This window comes from Bos mutus, chromosome 12 (genome assembly GCF_027580195.1).
Source record: "Bos mutus isolate GX-2022 chromosome 12, NWIPB_WYAK_1.1, whole genome shotgun sequence".
In the NCBI taxonomy this organism is placed as follows: domain Eukaryota; kingdom Metazoa; phylum Chordata; class Mammalia; order Artiodactyla; family Bovidae; genus Bos; species Bos mutus.
The window spans coordinates 1,271,389-1,292,879 of record NC_091628.1 but is presented as its reverse complement, the minus strand read 5'-3'; the positions used below and the strand labels follow the sequence as shown (position 1 = coordinate 1,292,879).

The 21,491-nt window shown below is 37.4% G+C and overlaps 1 non-coding gene across 1 annotated transcript; it reads left to right on the top strand.

Annotated features, from left to right (window-relative positions):
- The first annotated feature begins 18,868 nt into the window (after nucleotides 1–18,868).
- Nucleotides 18,869–18,972, top strand: LOC138990290 (U6 spliceosomal RNA). The gene has a single exon (XR_011466406.1). It is a non-coding gene; the product is annotated as a U6 spliceosomal RNA (small nuclear RNA).
- Nucleotides 18,973–21,491: the final 2,519 nt, after the last annotated feature.

The window sequence follows — 21,491 nt, the reverse complement described above, 5'->3', positions numbered from 1 at the left end:
TATTAGTTTTGTGAATTTGGATAAGTTATTTGAAGTTAAAATTGCTCAGTTTTGTCTGATTCTCTAGGCCAGAATACTGGAGTGGGTAGCCTCTCCCTTCTCCAGGGGATCTTCCTGACCCAGGGATCAAACCCAAGTCTCCTGCATTGCAGGTGGATCCTTTACCAACTGAGCTATCAGAGAAGCCCCAAGTTATTTAGCCTCTCTGAATTTCCATTTCTTTGATGGAAAAGCAGGTAGGAAAATACCTATCACTTAGTTTTGTTACATGGTTTAAGTGGCCTAAGATATCTTTGACATTATTTAGAGAGCTAGACTATTTCAATACAGACCTTAAATTTTGTACTTGTCCTTTCTTTGCCACACTGGGAGGATTATTCTTGGCTTAATGTCTGCACTGGATCTAATGAGCCACTAGAGTCTGTCATCAAAAAATTTAAAAGGGCAGTGGGTTTTTAAGGTAAACTAGAGAAAGAGTTTTTATGGAGAATGAGCAGATTTCCTTGAGACAAAAATGAGGTCAGAGGAAGTGATGAGTTAGGACAAATACAGGTTGTTAGACTCTACATGATTCTGAGAGTTGATATTGGGAAAGTGATCTGAGTAGGTGGGCTTCATGATTTGTGACTAATTGGGTAATCCCTGTCAATCTCTCAAGACAAGGCTTGCCCCTGTCTGGTAAATTATTGGGAGAGCCTGTATCCAGGGCCCCAGGAAATGGGAGATAGCTCTTGAATCCTTATACTTGAAAGGCTTGGTACATGGTGGAGATAGAGTAGTACTTTATCCTTTGGTTTTTCTAGCCCCAGGAATTTGTGATAAATCTATGATCCAGCCACTTCACTTTCCTTGACATTTGATGCAGTTTTCTACCACTGAATTTATTGTACAGAATTTCCCATTGATTCTTGTTTTGTCTAAAATGATTAAATTGGCCGTTTTATGTGTCAGCTCAGTAACTTTTTTTTTTTGAGTTTAAAAAGTGCTCAGTAGCTTATTAGAGATAAGGACCATCTCCCTCCATTAAAACATCTACCATTACAATTATTATAAAAGCAACACACATTATCTGTAGTAAATTGCAATATTTTCCACCAAAATTTTTCCTGAAGAAATCAGGAAAGGTTGACTCATCTTAAAGAAACTGTGGTTTTTAGTAAGAATTTTATAGCAGGATAGAGTCTAGTGTGTGGTTTCAGCTAGTATTTATTAGTGGCCTGACTAGATAACCTGTTTTTTTATTTATTTTTTTGGATTTTCTTTCACATTTCAATCTGTTTCTCTTACTGAAAGATATACATAAAGTAAAAATGTGTATATGATTTAATTGACTATTTAAATTCATGTAGCTTATTTACACAATATAAAGATTATTTTTCTCATTCACTTGCTTGTGTGGAATTATATATCCTTTGAATTTGAGTGTGTTTTTTCAGAACTGTTAATTTAATTCTGGAAAATCTTGTATATTATTGCAGAAATAAGGCTATAGAACAAATAACTTTATAAAAGCTTACAAGCTGTTAGCAGTTTACAACAATAGACATTTATTTTTGTGCCTTATGAGTATATGGGTTGGGGAGGCTCCTGCTGGTCTAGGCTCTAGGTTATAGGGTGGGTTTGGTTCTGCTCCGCATAACTCATTCTGGGATGAGTAACTCCTAGGGGCATGTTTTTCTCATCACGATGGTACATATGCCAGAAGCCAATTGTGTTTAAAACCTCTTTTCACATTACATTTGCTAATGTAAAGGCTGAAGCAAATCACATGGCCAAGTCACATAGGCTTACTCTTATGGGAGTTTCAGCAAAGTCATATGGCAAAGTGAGTATTAAGCATTATTCTCTAGCTAAGATGGAATGAAGAATTGGAAACAATAGCCCCCTCTACTACCTTTTGGATAGAAGAGCTAATGATCCTTGAGGAGGTATCAGCTGAACCTAATCATTGTGAACTGAACTGGGTATTATCCAGGGTGGACTGGGAAAGAACTTGATATCTTTTGTCCCAGAAATGTGGCAAATCCTAGTGCTTAGTCCCTGCATGTGTCTGTGCACATGCGTGCACACACACACACACACACACACGATAACATTTGCTGTTGTTCAGTCACTCAGTTGTGTCCAACTCTTTGCAATCCCATGGATTGCAGCATGCAGGTTTCCCTGTCCTTCACTATTTCCCAGAGTTTGCTCAAACTCATATCCATTGAATTGATGATGCCATCCAACCATCTCAACCTCTGTCAGCCGCTTTTCTTCCTGCCTTCAATCTTTCCCAGCATCAGGGTCTTTTCAAATGAGTTGGCTCTTCACAACAGATGGTCAAAGTATTGGAACTTCAGCTTCAGCCTCAGTCCTTCCAATGAATATTCAGGATTGGTTTCCTTTAAGATTGACTGGTTTGATCTCCTTGCTGTTAAGTACTTAGACTAGCAAATGCATATCCTGGAATCATTTTTGCGTGTCACTATATTATTTCTATAAAAACAAAAATCAATCAAGTAAACTCTTGGAGCTGTGGAGGTCAGGGATTATAGATGCTTTTGTTATTCACCATTGGAACACTAGTCTCTGAAATCTTTTTCCCTGGCTCTATCCTGAGGATTGAATACTGAATTCAGCAATAAGTGAATTCACAGTGAAACTGTGAATAAAGTATTTGGGTTTTTTGGATTAAAAATTTGCCAATATTTATAATAGTATTTCTGTAAATAATCCTTTGGCTAAAGACTATTCCTGTTTTATGGAAAGTGTCTGGGGTTTTAAGGCAAGTTTATTTTAGATTTTGACATTCTCCTAAGAGAACACCCAAACTTGCATAATCTGCAGAGGATCTTAGATTTGAATCTTTTCCCTTCACATCCAGGCCTAAAGGAGGCTTATTTACTGCAGGGATGAGCAGGATTTGGGAACTCAGTAAAAGAGATGGGTGTTTATAAATTCCAACCAAGCCTCAAGTTGAATGCAGTTCTAGAATATATGGGAATTTTGTCACTGTGTCACTATCATGCTCGTTCTGTCTTAGTCCTATTAGGCTAATGGTACAAGTGACCTTCCCAGGTGGCTCTAGTGGTAAAAATTCTCCCTGCCAATGCAGGAGACATGGGTTTGATCCCTGGGTCAGGAAGATCCCCTGGAGAAACGCATGGTAACTAACTCTAATATTTTTGCCTGGAAAATCACATGGACAGAGGAACCAGGAGGGCTATAGTTTATAAGGTGTCAAAGAGTCAAACATGACTGAAGCACACGCAACCTACCTTGGCTACCTGAGGTGTTGTCCACTTCCAGAAAGGCTTCAGAGAACCAGGGGTTGCAGTGGAGCAGGTGCTTGGTTAGTTGTCACTGCTGTGTGCTTCTAGGCCTTGTCTCTGAATGTGTTTCCTGTGACTCTGGGGCATTTAATGTCTTTGTTGTTCATATCTTAAACAGTCTCTATTAGAGAACTGAAAGAAAGTGAAAATGAAAGTTGCTCAGTTGTGTCTGACTCTTCGGGACCCCATGGACTGTAGCCTGCTAGGCACATCTATCCACGGAATTCTCTAGGTAGCAATACTGGAGTGGGTTCCCATTTCCTTCTCCAGGGGATCTTCCAGATCCAGGGATTGAACCCAGGTCTCCTGCATTGCAGGCAGATTCTTTACCATCTGAGCCACCAGGGAAGCACACTTAGAGAACTGAGTTATTTTAAATAAAAAATCTGCTCCTAAAGTGAACTGAATTAACTGAGCTCATTTGCCAAATCCAGGTTCAACTCCCAGTGTTTTCTGGTGAACTGGTAGATGAGCCAAAGCTTAGTTTTGAAGGCTCTAAGAGGCAGAGTTTTCTTAATTCCTCCCTGCTTATTGACAAGATGCATTTAAGGGCACTTGGAAGACATCAGACCAGTTAGGAGAAATTATAGGCAGGAAGACTTCAGCTTAATATAATTTTCTCCCTAACTATTGGAACTACTTACCAATTAGATTGAGAACAACTGGTAACTCATTATGGTTGTCTATAATAAATGTATTATTAGACTATTTTTCATACTGAATTACATTATTTACTGAGATTTAATCTTAACTAATTTTAGATGAGAATTTTCTTGTGAGGAGAGAGGACCATATGACAAAACTCAGGGCAAAAGCCTCCAGAGAAACAACTTTTCATAGGCTCTGGCAAATGGCTGGGCCACCAGGGTTTGTTAAAGCTTCTCTTTTCAGGATGAATCTTCTCAAGATTCTGGGTCTTTTTGTCCCTGGGTAACTGCCATGGTCGGAGAAGACAATGGCATCCCGCTCCAGTACTCTTGCCTGGAAAATCCCATGGGTGGAGGAACCTGGTAGGCTGCAGTCCATGGGGTCGCTAAGAGTTGGACACAACTGAGCGACTTCACTTTCACTTTTCACTTTCATGCATTGGAGAGGGAAATGGCAACCCACTCCAGTGTTCTTGCTTGGAGAATCCCAGGGACAGGGGAGCCTGGTGGGCTGCCGTCTATGGGGTTGCACAGAGTCGGACACAACTGAAGTGACTTAGCAGTAACAGTAACTGCCATGGTTCTGTCTTCCTTCTAGGGAGTTTATTTCAGTATGTTGTGGTGGAGGGGATAGGCTGACAGGTTAGATCTGTGGTTTAGTTTTGACTCTGCCATTTAATAGAATGTGAGCAAGACATGTATCCTGTCTCTACAATTTAAAGGCTGGTTTTCTCAAAGTCATTTCTCACTAACAATCTGTGATCTATATGAAAAGAGTTGAACATCTATTAAGGGGAGCAAAAATAGTATAGTCTCTTTATTTTTCTTATTCCAATTTTTTTTTCTTGCTTTTCTACAGTGATAGCCTTCAAAAGAACAAAGAATTTTAGACAGAAGATCTAGCTTTCTTTCTTAAGTGCAACTGTCCCTTAAATGGTCTCCCTGATTCATCTTTTCCTTCCCAGTCTCTTCTCCTGTGGTTTTTAGAAAGAGTCTCCAACAGTGAAAATCTATTTTGACTCTCTGCTTAAAAGCTTTGATACTTTTCCTTGCCTTTAGGATTAAGCCCAAATTTCTTACCATAGTTTCAGTTCAGTTCAATTCAATTGCTCAGTCATGTCCAGCTGTTTGTGATCCCATGAACTGCAGCATGCAAGGCCTCCCTGTCCATTACCAACTCCTAGAGTTTATCCAAACTCATGTCCATTGAGTCGATGATGCCATCTAACCATTTCATCCTCTGTTGTCCCCTTCCTCCTCCTGCCTTCGATCTTTCCCAACATTAGGGTCTTTTCAAATGGGTCAGCTCTTCACATCAGGTGGCCAAAATTTTGGAGATTCAGCTTCAAAATTAGTCCTTGTAATGAACACCCAGGGCTGATTTCCTTTAGAATGGACTGGTTGGATCTCCTTGCAGTCCAAGGAACTCTCAAGAGTCTTCTCCAACACCACAGTTCAAAAGCATCAATTCTGTGCTCAGCTTTCTTTATAGTCCAACTCTCACATCCATACATGACTACTGGAAAAACCGTAGCCTTGACTAGATGGACCTTTGTTGACAAAGTAATGTCTCTGCTTTTTAGTATGCTATAAACCATAGTTTACAATATCACTAAAGAATCTCACCATATTACTACTTCTATTCACCCCCTTTTCCTACATTCTTTGCTAAAATATACAAAATCTATATCAACTCTTAGAACAAATTCTGCTTCTTCTCAACTCTGAAGCCACTTTCACAGCTCTCCTTTGACCTTAGGTATTTTAATTATACCCCTTCGTCCGTCTAACTCCCACTTCTCAGGTAGATTTCAGCTTCAAGTCACTTTCTTATTTGTGTGTTTTATTTTATTTATTTATTATTATTATTATTTTACTTTACAATATTGTATTGGTTTATATCATATAAGAAACGAATCACAAGTCACTTTCTTTGAAAGCCTTAATTGGCTCCTAGGAATACTGTACCACATATTTCTCCCATTGTAACACACCACCGCCTTTCCAGCTATCTTTCCTGGTATGTTGTAAACTCTGTGAGGTAAGACCTATTTGGGCCTTGCATACTGTTGCATTTTCAAATACAGTGTAGTACCTGGCACGTTGAATGACCTGGGTTTGAATTCCAGTTCTGAGATTTATTAGCTCCATAGCCATTATCCAACCTTTCTAAATATCATTCACCTTGTCTTTAAAAATAAGTCTTGAATTAAATAATCTTTAATGTTATTTCTTCTCTAAAATTCTATATATATATATAATGTTAATATCACTATGTAGCATTTACATATTTAATTTAAAAGCCCAAACTTGGTCTGCAAAAAGTACACTTTGTAACAGTAACTTCTAGCTTCAGCACCCATTCCATCTGATGAATAATAATGACATTGATAATATATATATATAATACTTTCCATAGGTACTTTTCTAAGCATGTGTGTGACTCATTTAATTCTCACAATAGTATAAGTAAATCACTATTTCACACCAATTTGTATATGAGGAAACAGAGACACAGAGAGATAATGTGACTTGCCTAATGTCACAAATCTTAGGCAAAGCTAGGATTTGAACCTATCAGACCTTGTTTCTGAATCTGAGCTCTTAACAACAGTATGTGACAGTGCGTTTCTTAAGTATAATAGGAAAATTTCATTTAGTCACCTTTAGGTAAACTTAGTGGAATAACTTCATCAGTCACTTAAGTTTAAATAGTTAAAGTGGAAAGGGAAGGAATGTACAAATTCGTCACCTTTGAGAAGAAAAAGTATCTTTTTAGATCTTAATCGAAGTCCTATGGCAAGATGTAGTTACTTATGTGTAGTCTTTTTCCATTAGGCCATTATATATAATAGGTTTCCCAGGTGGCTCAGTGGTAAAGAATCTGCCTACCAATACAGGAGATGCAGGAAGAGAGGATTCAATCCTTGGGTCAAGAAGATCCCCTGGAGCAGGAAATGACAACCCTCCAGTATTCTTGCCTAGAGAATCCCATGGACAGAGGAGTCTGGCGGGAGCTGCAGAGTTGGACATGACTGAGTGACTGAGCATACATTATAAATAGTCTCTCCTCTTCTGACCTCTGACAGGCAGGTCCATACTGGATCCACCAGTGCTTTGTCTATCATACCACTTTTGAACCTGAGGGTTACACTTGGGGCAACATTTCATATCTTTTAGGAGAGTCGCATAAAACTTTCAGACGCTCTCCTATTCCACTCTGGTGCCCCAGGAATCTCAGGAGGTTTTCTCCTGCTCCCCAATTCCTAGATCCACCACTCATGCTCCTATTGATACCTACTTCTGCCGTACTGTGAGAGGTAGAGCAGCTTCCTCATGAAACATGCAGCATCCCTGGGACTGACCAGGAAGCAGGTGCAAATCTACCTTCAGATTCTCAGCATTAAAGAAAGCTCAGTGGTTTCACCTCATGATGACTTGATCTGAGATCGAGTTCTCTGGCACAGCTTCTCAAACTAAACTCATTTCCTTTATCTGTCTTTTCTTTTTCATTAACTAATCCTTTAATTTGGAGGAGATGGCTATGGAAACAGTTTGGGCTAATTAAATGTTCTCCAATATTTTTTTGGCTAGCACCAGTACTGTGATTTTAACTGGAGTCAAGAATACTGTAATATCTTAAAAAATCAAGATTGAATCCCTCTACCTGCTTAGAATAATGCTACTCGATGGAATGCAGCCTGCCGTGCCTCTGTCCATGCAATTCTCCAGGCCAGAATACTGGAGTGGGTAGCTGTTCCCTTCTCTAGGGAATCTTCCCAATCCAGGGATTGAACCCAGGTCTCCTGCCTGGTAGGCAGATTCTTTGCCATTTGAGCCATCAGGAAAGCCCAGAATAATGCTTGTCTTGGTTTATTATATTTGTAACTGAGATTCAGAGTTGGAAAAACAGATTATTAAGTCAAATCTGGAAGATATAATCCATGGGTTCATATACTTTCAAAGTCAATCTTGGTATCTGGTGAAGATGCTTATTTTTCATAATATACAAAAGTCATTCTATTGGAATCAGTCAAAAAAGCATTTTCAAGCACTTGCTCAAAATAGGTTGCTAGGACAAGGGAAGGTTCTGTTATAGCCTCAGCCCTTCACCGTCTTCCTGTGCTTCTTAGATGTTAAAGCATCCACTAACACTTTAAAATCAAAACACTGTGTAGGAGCACATTGCCAATTCCATGCAATATTTAAAGTAAGGTCTAAAATATATTTTATGCCTGAAAGTAAATAGATTACACAAAATAGAGTAGTTCATGTACAGAGAGGCCTGAGGCTGAAAAGAAGTAAATATCTAATCTCTGAAATGATATCATCTGATGCGTTTGGAAATGGCTCAGTCTATGAAAGATGAAATTGTGAAGACAAATGAGATATTCTGTTCCAGATCAGTATGCAGGACAGCAAGTGCATCAATCAGAGGCCTGATAATTTAGTGCTGTAGAGAGAAAAAAATCATGCATTGGAAATAAGCAATGCAAATGAAAAATAAAACCATGCTTATTTGCCTAATATGCTGATCTTCAGACAGGAGAATTGAAGCCCAAGGCTTTGTAAAGGCAGTAAAACTTATATAAAGATAAACTAGCAAAGTAAAGAAAAAAATGTATATATATAGTGCATCTGTGTGTGTCTGTGTGTGCACAAAATGCCAAACACTTTTCAAGCCAAAAAGAATACCAAACAGTAATAACTTTGTTTTTGAAACATTAAGGCCAAGTTATTTGCATTCATCCATTGTGAAATGAAAGTAGAATTTGTCAACCATTCTTGAATAGGACATAAATTTTTATGTCACCTACATGGCAATGATATACAATGCCATGTCAAATAATAACATCTGGTGGTGAGCAGATGTAAATAGAAGGCTATTTACAGAAGAGCAAAACCTTATGGACTGCTAGGTATAAAATCTAGAAAATGGAATATAAGCTATAAGCACTACTGCTATATGACTAATCTTCTATTTGGTATATTGTAAAATATAGTTTGGAGTAGTAGCTTGCAACCAGTCAAGAATATTGAACTGTTTCTTAAGAAGAAAAGTAACTTTTTTTTTTTTTTTCCTGAAGAGATCAGAAGAAAGAAACAAGCTGTACACAAGCTTATTTTTAAAAAACCCACACCAACTAGTGAAAGCATCTGAGTAACAATATGTTTCATTCTTGATAAATATTTTAGAAGTAAATACTAAGATTACACAACTGCCAAAACACTTGAGAGGATATTATCTATATTCTTGTAGAGAAAAGCCGTGATTCTCAAATATCAAAGTATACTGTTTATTTCACTGAAGTACAGTTTTCTGAAATATTACCTCTTTGTGACAGAGGAAAATAAAGTGTCTATATCCTAGAATAAGCAATTACCACTCACCTGGTTCACCTGGTGTAAACAACAGATAGACCATACTGTTATTTTGTCTTCCCCAGCCAGAGGTCACCTGCTCGCAAGGGGAAACTGACTTGAACAGAATCAAAGATACACAGAATGTTAATGTCAGTCTTCTCTTATCATCCTCACATTTATTTTGCTTTCTGCATGGGAATTAAATGTGGACAAATTGTCTTACTGGTAAGAATAGCAACACACTCTGTTTTTTAGGTCACATGCATTGTTGGATTCTCACAGCCTCATTGTCATTGAGGTGAGCTGCTTCTTGCTACTGATTTGGCTTCTTTTCCCATTAGTTACTCTGACTGGAGGCTAGTCCAAATGTATCACTTCCTTCGTATGGTTGGAGTTTGAAAACTCTGGTCTAAAGTCATGCATATGAAGCCTAGTAATGTCATGTAGTAGTTACCTAGCACTCAGCTGTATTTAGCAGCAGTAGTAGCAGCAGCTGTATTTTATTCAAGTTGAAATTATATTTATGTTAACATTATTAGATATTTCTGTGTGATCCAAATGTTCTATTAAATGTGTTAAAATATAAGTTATTGCTGCTGCTTTGAAAGCTTTCAAATGACCTTGAGTTTTAGTTAGCTTTTTATTATTTCCACATTATGTTTTTTGGACTGCAGTGATCTTCTTGCCAGACTAGAACCTGTGGGCTTCAGTGCTCTGTTTTCTGAAAGTTGGTTGTCTATTTGTTTCCTTCTTGATGGAGTATATGGCTTCCATGAGATATTCAAAAAGGTCTGTGACTCTCATCCTTTGACCTTCAACTAAAGTAAATACTATGGTTTTATAACAGTATGCCCATCCCAAGTTTAGAAAAAATAAATTTTTTTTTTGGTAGAACAATGTTTTGGAATTTTGGCCTTCATGTATGATAATTTTTTTGGCTCAAAAAGTGCACTTAATAGTTCAAGACATATTTTAAGTATATAAAATATCTCAGAGAAGCCACAAATTCAACATGTCTGAAGTTGAATTCATTCTGTTTACCCTCCTATATTAGTCAGAATTCTCTACAGAAACAGAACCAACAGAATATCTCTATCTCTATCATATATATCTATGTGTCTATCGATCTCTGTATCTATCCATCAATCTCTATCTGTAGATACCTATCATTGTTCAGTGGCTCAGTCGTGTCTGACTCTGCAATCCCATGGACTGCAGCAAGCCAGGCTACCCTGTCCATCACCAACTCCTGGAGTTTACTCAAACTCATGTCCATTGAGTCGATGATGCCATCCAACCATCTCATCCTCTGTCATCCCCTTCTCCTCCTGCCTTCAATCTTTTCTAGCATCTGGGTCTTTTCTAATGAGTCGGTTCTTTGCATCAAGTGGCCAAAGTATTGACACATCAGTTTCAGCCTCATTCCTTCCAATGAATATTCAGGGTTGATTTCCATTAGGATTGACTGGTTTGAATTTCTTGCTGTCCAGGGCACTCTCTAGAGTCTTCTCCAATGCTGCAGTTCAAAAGCATCAAGTCTTCAGTGCTCGACCTTCTTTATGGTCCAGCTCTCACATTCATGACTACTGGAAAAATATGGTTTTGACTATGCAGATTATTGTTGGTAAAATGATAGCTCTGCTTTTTAACACACTGTCTAGGTTTGCCATAGCTTTTCTTCCCAGGAGCAAGTGTCTTTTAGTTTTGTGGCTGCAGACACCATCCACAGTAATTTTGGAGCCCAAGAAAATAAAATCTGTCACCGTTTCCATTTTCTCTCCTGAAGTGTTGGGACCGGATGCCATGATCTTAGTTTTTTGAATGTTGAGTTTTAAGCCAGCTTTTCACCCTCCTGTTTCACCTTCATCAAGAGGCACTTCAGTTGCTTTTTGCTTTCTGCCATTAGGGTGGTATCATTTGCATATCTGAGGTTATTGATATTTCTCCCAGAAATCTTGGTTCTAGCTTGCGCTTCATCTTGTCCAGCATTTTGCATGATGTACTCTGCATATAAGTTAAATAAGCAGGGTGACAATATACAGCCTTGACGTACTCCTTTCCCAATTTGGAACCAGTCTGTTGTTCCATGTCTAGTTCTAACTGTTGCTTCTTGATCTGTATATAGGTTTCTCAGGAGGCAGGTAAGGTGTTCTGGTACTTCCATCTCTTTAAGAATATTCCACAGTTTGTTGTTATCCACAAAGTCAAAGGCTTTCATGTAGTCAATGAAGCTGAAAGGGATATTTTTCTGGAATTCTCTTGCATTTTCTATGATCCAAAGTTTGTTGGTAATATGATCTCTGGTTCCTCTGCCTTTTTAAAATCCAGCCAGTATATCTGGAACTTCTTTGTTCATGAGTCTAATTTGAAAGATTTTGAGCGTGAGCTTACTAGCATGTGAGATGAATGCAATTGTGCAGTAGTTTGAACATTCTTTGGAATTGCCCTTCTTTGGGATTGGAATGAAAATTGACCCTTTCCAGTCCTGTGGCCCCTGCTGAGTTCTCCAAATTTGCTGGGACATTGAATGCAGCAGAGCATCATCTTTTAGGATTTGAAATAGCTCAGCTGCAATTCCTTACCTTCACTAGCTTTATTTGTAGTAACACTTCTTAAGACCCACTTGACTTTATATATATATGTGAAATTGGTTCATGTAGCTGTGGAGGCTGGCAAGATCAACCTTGTCAGAGCTGACACCCAGCTCAAGTCTGAAGGCCAGCAGACTGCTGTAGAACCAAGAAGAACTGTTGTCCCAGCTCAAAGTCTGAAAAGCAGGAGAATTCTCTCTTTGGGGGTAAGCTTTTCTATTGTTCTTGATTACAAAAGGCCTACCTATGTTAACAAGGGCAACCTGCTTTTCAGTCTATCAATTTGAATGTTAATTGCCTCCCAAAATATTTTCACAGAAGTACACAGAATAATGTTTGACCAAATATCTGTGGCCTAGTTAAGCTGACACATAAAATTAACCATCACACGTATAAATCCAATTTTCAAGGGTCGATCCCAGTTTTGTAAGGATTAAAGCTTGTTAACATTTGGGATAACTGAAGAAGTCTGTGGTATTTCCTCTTTTATGTGTCTTTACATGAAGATGAAACAGTTATTTCTCTAGGATGATTTCATCGTGGATTTACTTTTTGGTCAGAAAACTGCCTATTATGGACCCATAAGATTTTTTTTCCAGGCCTATAGAGAAGCATAGAAATAGTTTTGATTTCTTCTAAAGGCATATTTTGTGAAGCAATTGGAAGCCTAGAATCAAAAACTGATTCATTATAATCCATTCTGAATTGCCATTGAAGTGAAGAAAGAACTAAAAAAATAGTATTAAAGCATTTTGGGATTGCTTGCAAGGACTGCAGCATTCTAAATCTCTTATGGGTTTATTTAAGAAAGACAGTATGATTTCTCACACAGAAGTGAAAACTTTAGAGAGATCAGAGAATTTGAGTTTTACCTGAAGTAGTCTTGGACATAAATGTTCTCTTTCTTTCAGTACATTTGAACTGACTGAGAGATAAATACATTTTAATGCTTTTCAAATCCTCTCTGAGTTTCAGCTCCCTTCAGAAAGCTTCAGGGAACAAGGGAATACTCCATATTGTCATTGTTACTTAGGCAGAAATCAAGGGTGAATAATTTGTTTTAAATATGACCTAGAGAGAAAAAAGGCATCTACTGGTATAGGTACAGCAATGCTATCAGGAATCCAGTGCCATTATTTGGGAATATTGTGAGGAAGAAAAATAGTACTCAGGATCCTAGTTCCTGTCAGGTCTATAGTGAGACTAATCTAAGCAGAGGTGCAATGTTGCCTAAGACAGTCAATGGTGAATGAACACAGGGGCAGGTCCTGGAAACCATTCTGATAATAGTAGACATTCAAGGAAAAAAGCTTTGTTGGGAAATTTTCAGATCCAAAGTTGGGTTTGTAGGCTGGGAATACAAGTATCAACACGAGGGGGGAAAAAGGTTAGCCTCATATAATTTCTGAGTCTTCTACCTACTTTTGGCTTTAACCTATACAGTTCTTTCTTCTTATATTTCCCTTGCTTTGGGCACTTAAAAATACACTGTACAGTGTCATTTACAAGAATGCCATAGAATTCAATTTGATTTTGAAGCTTGCTCTCTACGTAACATTATTTCCTGCTGAAGTCTGCACTCTTGAATGAAAAAATGGATGCAACATCACCAAATATAAGTATTTGAAAAAATAACTTCTGGTTCAAAATTGCAGAATAGAAAGACATGCAGTCATCTCCTCCTGCGAGAGTACCAAAAACACAACTAGCTGTTTAACAACCATCAACAGGAGAATGCTGGAACCAACAAAAGATACTCCCATATCCAAAGACAAAGAAGAAGCCATCATGAGATGGTAGGAGGGGAAAAATCATGATAAAATTAAATCCCATTCCTTTCAGGTGGGTGACCCACAAACTGGAGAAAAATAATACCAAAGAACTTCTCCCACTGTTGTGAAGGTTCTGAACTCCACATCAGGCTTCCCAGCCTGAGGATCTGACAAAGGGACTGGGAATCATCAGGGATCTGACATTGAAGGCCAGCAGGATTTTCTTATAAGGCTTCCACAAGGTGGGGGAAACAGAGATTCCAGTCTTGGAGGGCACAAACAAAATCTTGTGTGTACCAAGATGCAAAGGAAAGGAGCAATGACCCCACAGAAGATGGCCAAAACTACCTGCTAGTGTTGGGAGGTCTCCTGTGAAGGCATGGGTTAGCAGGGTCTCACCACAGGGATGGGGGCACTGGCAGCTGCAGTCCTGGAAGGCCCCCTTTGGTGTTAACCACCTTGGAGGTCACCATTAACCATACCACAGAGCCTGTAGACCTGAGGGCTGGGCTGCCTTAGCCAAAAAAAAAAAAAAAAAAAAAAAAAAAAAAAAAAACCTACCAGGTAGAGAGTGCAACCCCATCCATCAGCAGAAAATTGGATTATAGCTTTACTGAGCAAGGTCCTGCCCACCAGAGCAAGACCCAGTTTTTCCTATCACCAGTCCCTCCCATCAGGAAGCTTACACAAGCATCTTAGCCTCCTCCATCAGGGGGCAGACAGAAGAACCAAGCAGAAGCACAGCCCCACAGAGACTAAAACAAAAGTCACATTACAGAAAATTCAGTTCAGTTCAGTTCAGTTGTTCAGTAGTGTCCGACTCTTTGCAACCCCATGAACTGCAGCACGCCAGGCTTCCCTGTCCATCACCAACTCCTGGAGCTTTCTTCAAATCATGTCCATCGAGTTGGTGATGCCATCCAACCATCTCATCCTCTGTTGTCCCCTTCTCCTCTTGCCTTCAATCTTTCCCAGCATCAGAGTCTTTTCCAGTGAGTCAGCTCTTTGCATCAGGTGGCCAAAGTATTGGAGTTTCAGCTTCAGCATCAGTCCTTCCAATGAATATTCAGGACTGATTTCCTTTAGGATTGGCTGGTTTGATCTTGTTGTAGTCCAAGGGACTCAAGAGTCTCCACCACCACCACACAGTTCAAAAGCATAAATTCTTCAGTGCTCAGCTTTCTTTATAGCCCAACTCTCACATTAATACATGACTACTGGAAAAACCATAGCTTTGACTAGATGGAGCTTTGTAGGCAAAGTAATGTCTCTGCTTTTTAATATGCTGTCTAGGTTGGTCATAGCTTTTTTTTCAGAAAGTCAATTAACATGAAAGTTAATCAGCATGAAAAAGCAGAAAATTATATCCCAGATGAAGGGACATGATAAACCCCAGAAAAACAACTAAATGAAGTAGAGATAGGCACCCTCCCAGAAAAATAATTCAGAATGATAGTGAGGATAATCCAGGATCTCATGAAAAGAATGAATGCAAAGATTGAGAATATGCAAGAATTGTTTACTAATAACCTAGAGGAACTAAAGAACAAACAAACAGAGAAGAATAATACATTAGAAGGAAACCATAGCAGAATAATTGAGGCAGAAGAATGGATAAATGACCTGTAGGACAGAATGTTGGAAATCACTGCCACAGAACAGAATATAGAAAAAAATAAATAAAAAGAAATGAAGAAAGCCTAAGAGACTTCTGGGACAACATTACATGCACCAACATTTACCTTATAAGGGTCCCAGAAGGAGAAGAGAGAGAAAAAGGACCTCAGAAAATATTTGAAGAGATAATAGCTGAAAAATTCCATAACATGGGAAAGGAAATAGTCAACCAAGTCCAGGAAGCACAGAGAATCCTAGGCAGGAAAAACCCAAGGAAGAACACACCAAGACACATAATAATCAAACTAATAAAAATTAAAGACAGAGATAAAATATTAAAAGCAAAAGGGTAAAAAAGACAACATACAAGGAAACTCCTATCAGCCTATCAGCTTATTTCTCAACAGAAATTCTAAAACTCTACAGCTCTGAGAACTCCCTTCTCAGAAGGTAATGGCATGATATATTTCAATTGATGACATTGCAAAGAAAAGAATACTATACTTAGGAATAAATCTACCTAAATAAACAAAAGACCTATATATATAGAAAACTATAAAACACTGATGAAAGAAATAAAAGATGACACAAATAGATGGAGAAGTATACCATGTTCATGGATCATAAGAATCAATATAGTGAAAATGAGTATACTGCCCAAAGCAATCTACAGATTCAAGGCAATCCCTATCAAACTGCCAACAGTATTTTTCAGAGAAGTAGAACAAATAATTTCACAATTTGTATGGAAATACAAAAAACTTCGAATAGCTAAGGCAAGCTTAAGAAAGAAGAATGGAACTGGAGGAATCAACCTGCCTGACTTCAGGCTATAGTACAAAGCTACAGTCATCAAGACAGTATGGTACTGGCACAAAGACAGAAATATAGATCAATGGAACAAAGTAGAAAGCCCAGAGATAAATCCACGCACCAACGGACACCTTATCTTTGACAAAGGAGGCAAGAATATACAATGGAGAAAAGACAATCTCTTTACCAAGTGGTGCTGGGAAAACTGGTCAACCACTTGTAAAAGAATGAAACTAGAACACTTTCTAACACCATACACAAAAATAAACTCCAAACGGATTAAAGACCTCGATATAAGACCAGAAAACACAAAACTCCTAGAGGAAAACATAGGCAAACACTCTCCGACATAAATCACAGCAGAATCCTCTATGACCCACCTCCCAGAGTAATGGAAATAAAAGCAAAAATAAATGAGTGGGACCTAATTAAACTTTTTCACAATGAAGGAAACTATAAGCAAAGTGAAAAGACAGCCTTCAGAATGGGAGAAAATAATAGCAAATGAAGCAACTGACAAAGAATTAATCTCAGAAATATACAAGCAGTTCCAGCAGCTCAATTCCAGAAAAATAAATGACCCAATCAAAAAATGGGCCAAAAGACTAAACAGACATTTCTCAAAGGAGACATACAGATAGCTAACAAACACATGAAAAGATTCTCAACATCACTCATTATCAGAGAAATGCAAATCAAAACCACAGTGAGGTACCATCTCACTCTGGTCAGAATGGCTGCTATCTAAATGTCTACAAGCAATAAATGCTGGAGAGGGTGCAGAGAAAAGGGAACCCTCTTACACTGTTGGTGGGAATGCAAACTAGTACAGCCACTGTGGAGAACAGTGTGGAGATTCCTTAAAAAGCTGGAAATAGAACTTCCATATGACCCAGCTGGGCATACACACCGAGGAAACCAGAATTGAAAGAGACACGTGTTCTCTTTCATGTGTCTCTTTCACGTGAGAGTAAAGTATTTGCTCTATTATACAGAGTGAAGTAAGTCTACCTAGAATACTCTAGCCAGCAACTCTCCTTCAGATTTGATAGATAAATCAAAAGATTTCCAGACAGGCAAAAGTTAAGAGACTTCAACACCACCAAACAAACTCTGCAACAAATTCTAAATGTACTTCTCTAGGCAGGAAACAAGAGAAGGAATAGCCCTACCTACAGAAAATAAACCCCAAATAACTAAGAAAACAGTTATAGGATCATACATATTGATAATAACTTTAAATGTAGATGGATTAAAAACAAAAAGATAGCCTGACTAAGCAGATGAAAATATGTGCATGTATGCACTTCCACATACTACATCACTCTGTTTTACCCCCACCAAATTGTATGTAATTATTTTATATTATTAGGTTATTGTGATTGTAATTGTAATTATCTTTTATTTTTTGTCTGAATATTGATTGTGAAAACTGATAAACATCTTTGTTTTTGTAATTGTAATTATCTTTTATTTTTGGCAATATTGTAATTGTAATTATCTTTTATTTTTTGTCTGAATATTGATTGTGAAAACTGATAAACATCTTTGTTTTTGTAATTGTAATTATCTTTTATTTTTTGGCTGAATATTGACAAGTATAATTATCTTTTATTTTTTGTCTGAATATTGATTGTGAAAACTGATAAATATCTTTTACTATTGTGATTATGTAACTATTACCTGATACCATTGTATCATGATTGGTCAACAGAAAAAGATAATAGAATTCTATATCATTAAAACTACTATTTAATAGGAACACCTATAATCACTTTTTAAAATCTGAAAGCATATCAAAATTATCTTGGAAATTTTTGAAAAATAAAAATGCCTGGATATTGCTGTTTTCCACCAGATCTCCAGATTTGTTTCTAATGAGCAGCCATGTTTATAAACAGCTGGACTATATGAGGATTTTTTTTAAATTAATTTATTTAATTGGAGGCTGATTACTTTACAATATTGTAGTCGTTTTTGCCATACACTGACATGAATCAGCCATGCGTATACATATGTACATGTACATGTACATCCTGAAACCCCTCTCACCTCCCTCTCCCTCCCATCCCTCAGGGTCATCACAGTGCACCAGCCCTGAGCACCCTGTCTCATGTATCGAACCTGGACTGGTGATCTATTTCGCATATGATAATATACATGTTTCAATACTATTCTCTCAAATCACCCCACCCTCGCGTTCTCCCAAAGAGTCCAACAGTCTGTTTACATCTGTGTCTTTTGCTGTCTCGCATATAGGGTCATCATTTCCATCTTTCTAAATTCCATATATATGCATTAGTATACTGTATTGGTGTTTTTCTCTCTGACTTATTTCACTCTTTATGATAGGCTCCAGTTTCATCCACCTCATTATAACTGATTCAAATGCATTCTTTTTAAAGGCTGAATAATATTCCATTGTGTATATGTATCACAGCTTTCTTATCCATTTGTCTGCTGATGGACATCCAGGTTACTTCCATGTCCTGACTATTGTAAACAGTGCTGTGATGAACATTGGGGTACATGTATCTCTTTCAATTCTGGTTTCCTTAGTGTGTATGCCCAGCAGTGGGATTTCTGGGTCATACAGCAGTTCTATTTCCAGTTTTTTAAGGAATCTCCACCCTGTTCTCCATAGTGCCTGTACTAGTTTGCATTCCCACCAACAGTGTAAGAGGGTTCCCTTTTCTCTGCACCCTCTCCAGTGTTTACTGTTTGTAGACTTTTTGATAGCAGCCATTCTGACTTTAGCAACACATATACTAAAATTGGAATGATACAGAGAAGATTAGCATGGCCCCTGTGCAAGGATGACAAGCAAATTCATGAAGCATTCCATATTTTTAAAATGAGCCAAAGAACTAAATAGACATTTCTCCAAAGAAGACATACTTATGCTAACAAACACATGAAAAGATGCTGTATGAGGATGTTTTACTTTTATCTAGCTTGTTTTACTTTTTCTATTTCATATTCAGTACTCCCATTTCACTTAGTTTATGTTTTCCAGTTTCTCCATTTTCTGATGTTTTTTCTCAAGCCTTTATCAAGTGTAGTAGAAAAGCTTACATACACATATGTAAATAATATGTATAATATATATATTTTAGAAAGCTTATGAATTTTTGCCTAACAAAAAGTTTATGACATTTTTGATTCCACTTATTTGACTTAGTATGAATAGAACACTAGATTTCTAATTAAAAAAAAATAGATATGTGACAAGCAAGAAAGGTTTACTGTATAGCACAGGGAACTGTAGTCAATGTCTTATAACAACCTATAATGGAAAATAATTTCAAAAATAATATGTGTATATGTATAACTGAATGAAAAAAAGAATTCTACTTTTTGAAATTTAGTAATGTTTATCTTTTTGCCAGTTTTTCTAAATATCTATGGAAATCTAATAACAACATCTGAGATACAAAATTTTAAATATATCTGTGTGGCTATAAGATTAATATAAATTAATGTAAATATGAATTTATTATATTTACATTATTAACAAATCATTCAAGATGCTTCTATTCTTATTTTTTCTGCACTTACTAAAATATTCTCAGAGAAATGTTAATATTTATCACTATGAATATATATTTTTCTCCATTATATTTCTCCTGATTTTTGCTTTATGTATTTTTATTTGTTGTTAGGTGTCTAATGGTTTATGATGTCTATCTTCTTTGTGAATTGTACCTTTATTATTAAAATATTCATCTTTGTTTTATCTAAAATAAATGAATTAAAAATATAATTAAAAATTTGCACCTGTTAAATAACAAAAGTAAAGGGCCATATTTACTTTTTAATCTCAATCATCTCTAAACATTACATTTTTTAAATAGAAATATAATTGATGTACAATAATTATGTTGCTTTCATGTATGCTATATAGTGATTTCAAATTTATACACATTTTAACATGAACACCACAATAAGTCTTGTTCTGTTCTCATAAAATATTACTGCAGTAATATTGACTCTTTTTTGCTGAATATTACATCCCTGTAGCTAATTTATTTATAACTAAAGGTTTTTATCTCTTAATCCTTTCATAAACTTTTCCCCCAACCCTTCTGTCCTCAAGCAACCACTAATTTTTGCTCAGTTTCTATGAATCTGTTTTCATTTTGTTTTTTAGATTTCACATATAAATGACATTATGTAATATTTGTCTTTACTTGATTTATTTCATTAGCATTCATTCATCCCTTTAGATTCATCCATGTTGATGCAAATGGCAAGGTTTGTTTTATTTTTCTAACAATAATAATCCATTGTATACACACAAATACATCTCTTTCCCCCACAAACCTTCTTTATCTATTCATCTATCAATAGATGACATTTGGGTTGCTTTCATATCTTGCCTATTGAAAATAAGCCTGCAATGTTCATAAGGGTACATATGTCTGTTCAAATCAGTGTTTTTGTTTTCTACAGGTAAATACCCAGAAGTGAAATTGCTAGGTCATATGGTTTTTGGGCTCCAAAATCACTGCAGATGGTGATTGCAGCCATGAAACTAAAAGACGTGTCTTCCTTCGAAGGAAAGTTATGAGCAACCAAGATAGCATATTGAAAAGCAGAGATATTACTTTGCCAACAAAAGTTCATCTAGTCAAGGATATGGCTTTTCCAGTGGTCGTGTATGGATGTGAGTTGGACTGTGAAGAACGCTGAGCACAGAAGAATTAATGCTTTTGAACTGTGGTGTTGGAGAAGACTCTTGAGAGTCCCTTGGACTGCAAGGAGATCCAACCAGTCCATCCTAAAGGAGACCAGTCCTGGGTGTTCATTGGAAGGACTGATGCTGAGGCTGAAACTCCAGTACTTTGGCCACCTCATGCGAAGAGTTGACTCATTGGAAAAGACCCTGATGCTGGGAGGGATTGGGGGCAGGAGGAGAAGGGGACGACAGAGGATGAGATGGCTGGATGGCATCACTGACTCGATGGGCATGAGTTTGAGTGAACTCCGGGAGTTGGTGATGAACAGGGTGGCCTGGCATGCTGCGATTCATGGGGTCGCAAAGAGTCAGACACGACTGAGCAACTGAACTGAACTGAACTGAACTGAGGTTGGTCATAATTTTCCTTCCAAGGAGTAGGCATCTTTTAATTTCATGGCTGCAATTACCATCTGGGGTTATTTTGGATCCCAGAAAAATAAAGTCAGCCATTGTTTCCACTGTTTCCCCATCTACTTGCCATGAAGTGATGGGACCAGATGCCGTGATCTTAGTTTTCTGAATGTTGAGCTTTAAGCCAACTTTTTCACTCTTCTCTTTCACTTTCATCAAGAGGCTTTTGAGTTCCTCTTCACTTTCTGCCGTAAGGGTGGTGTCATCTGCATATATGA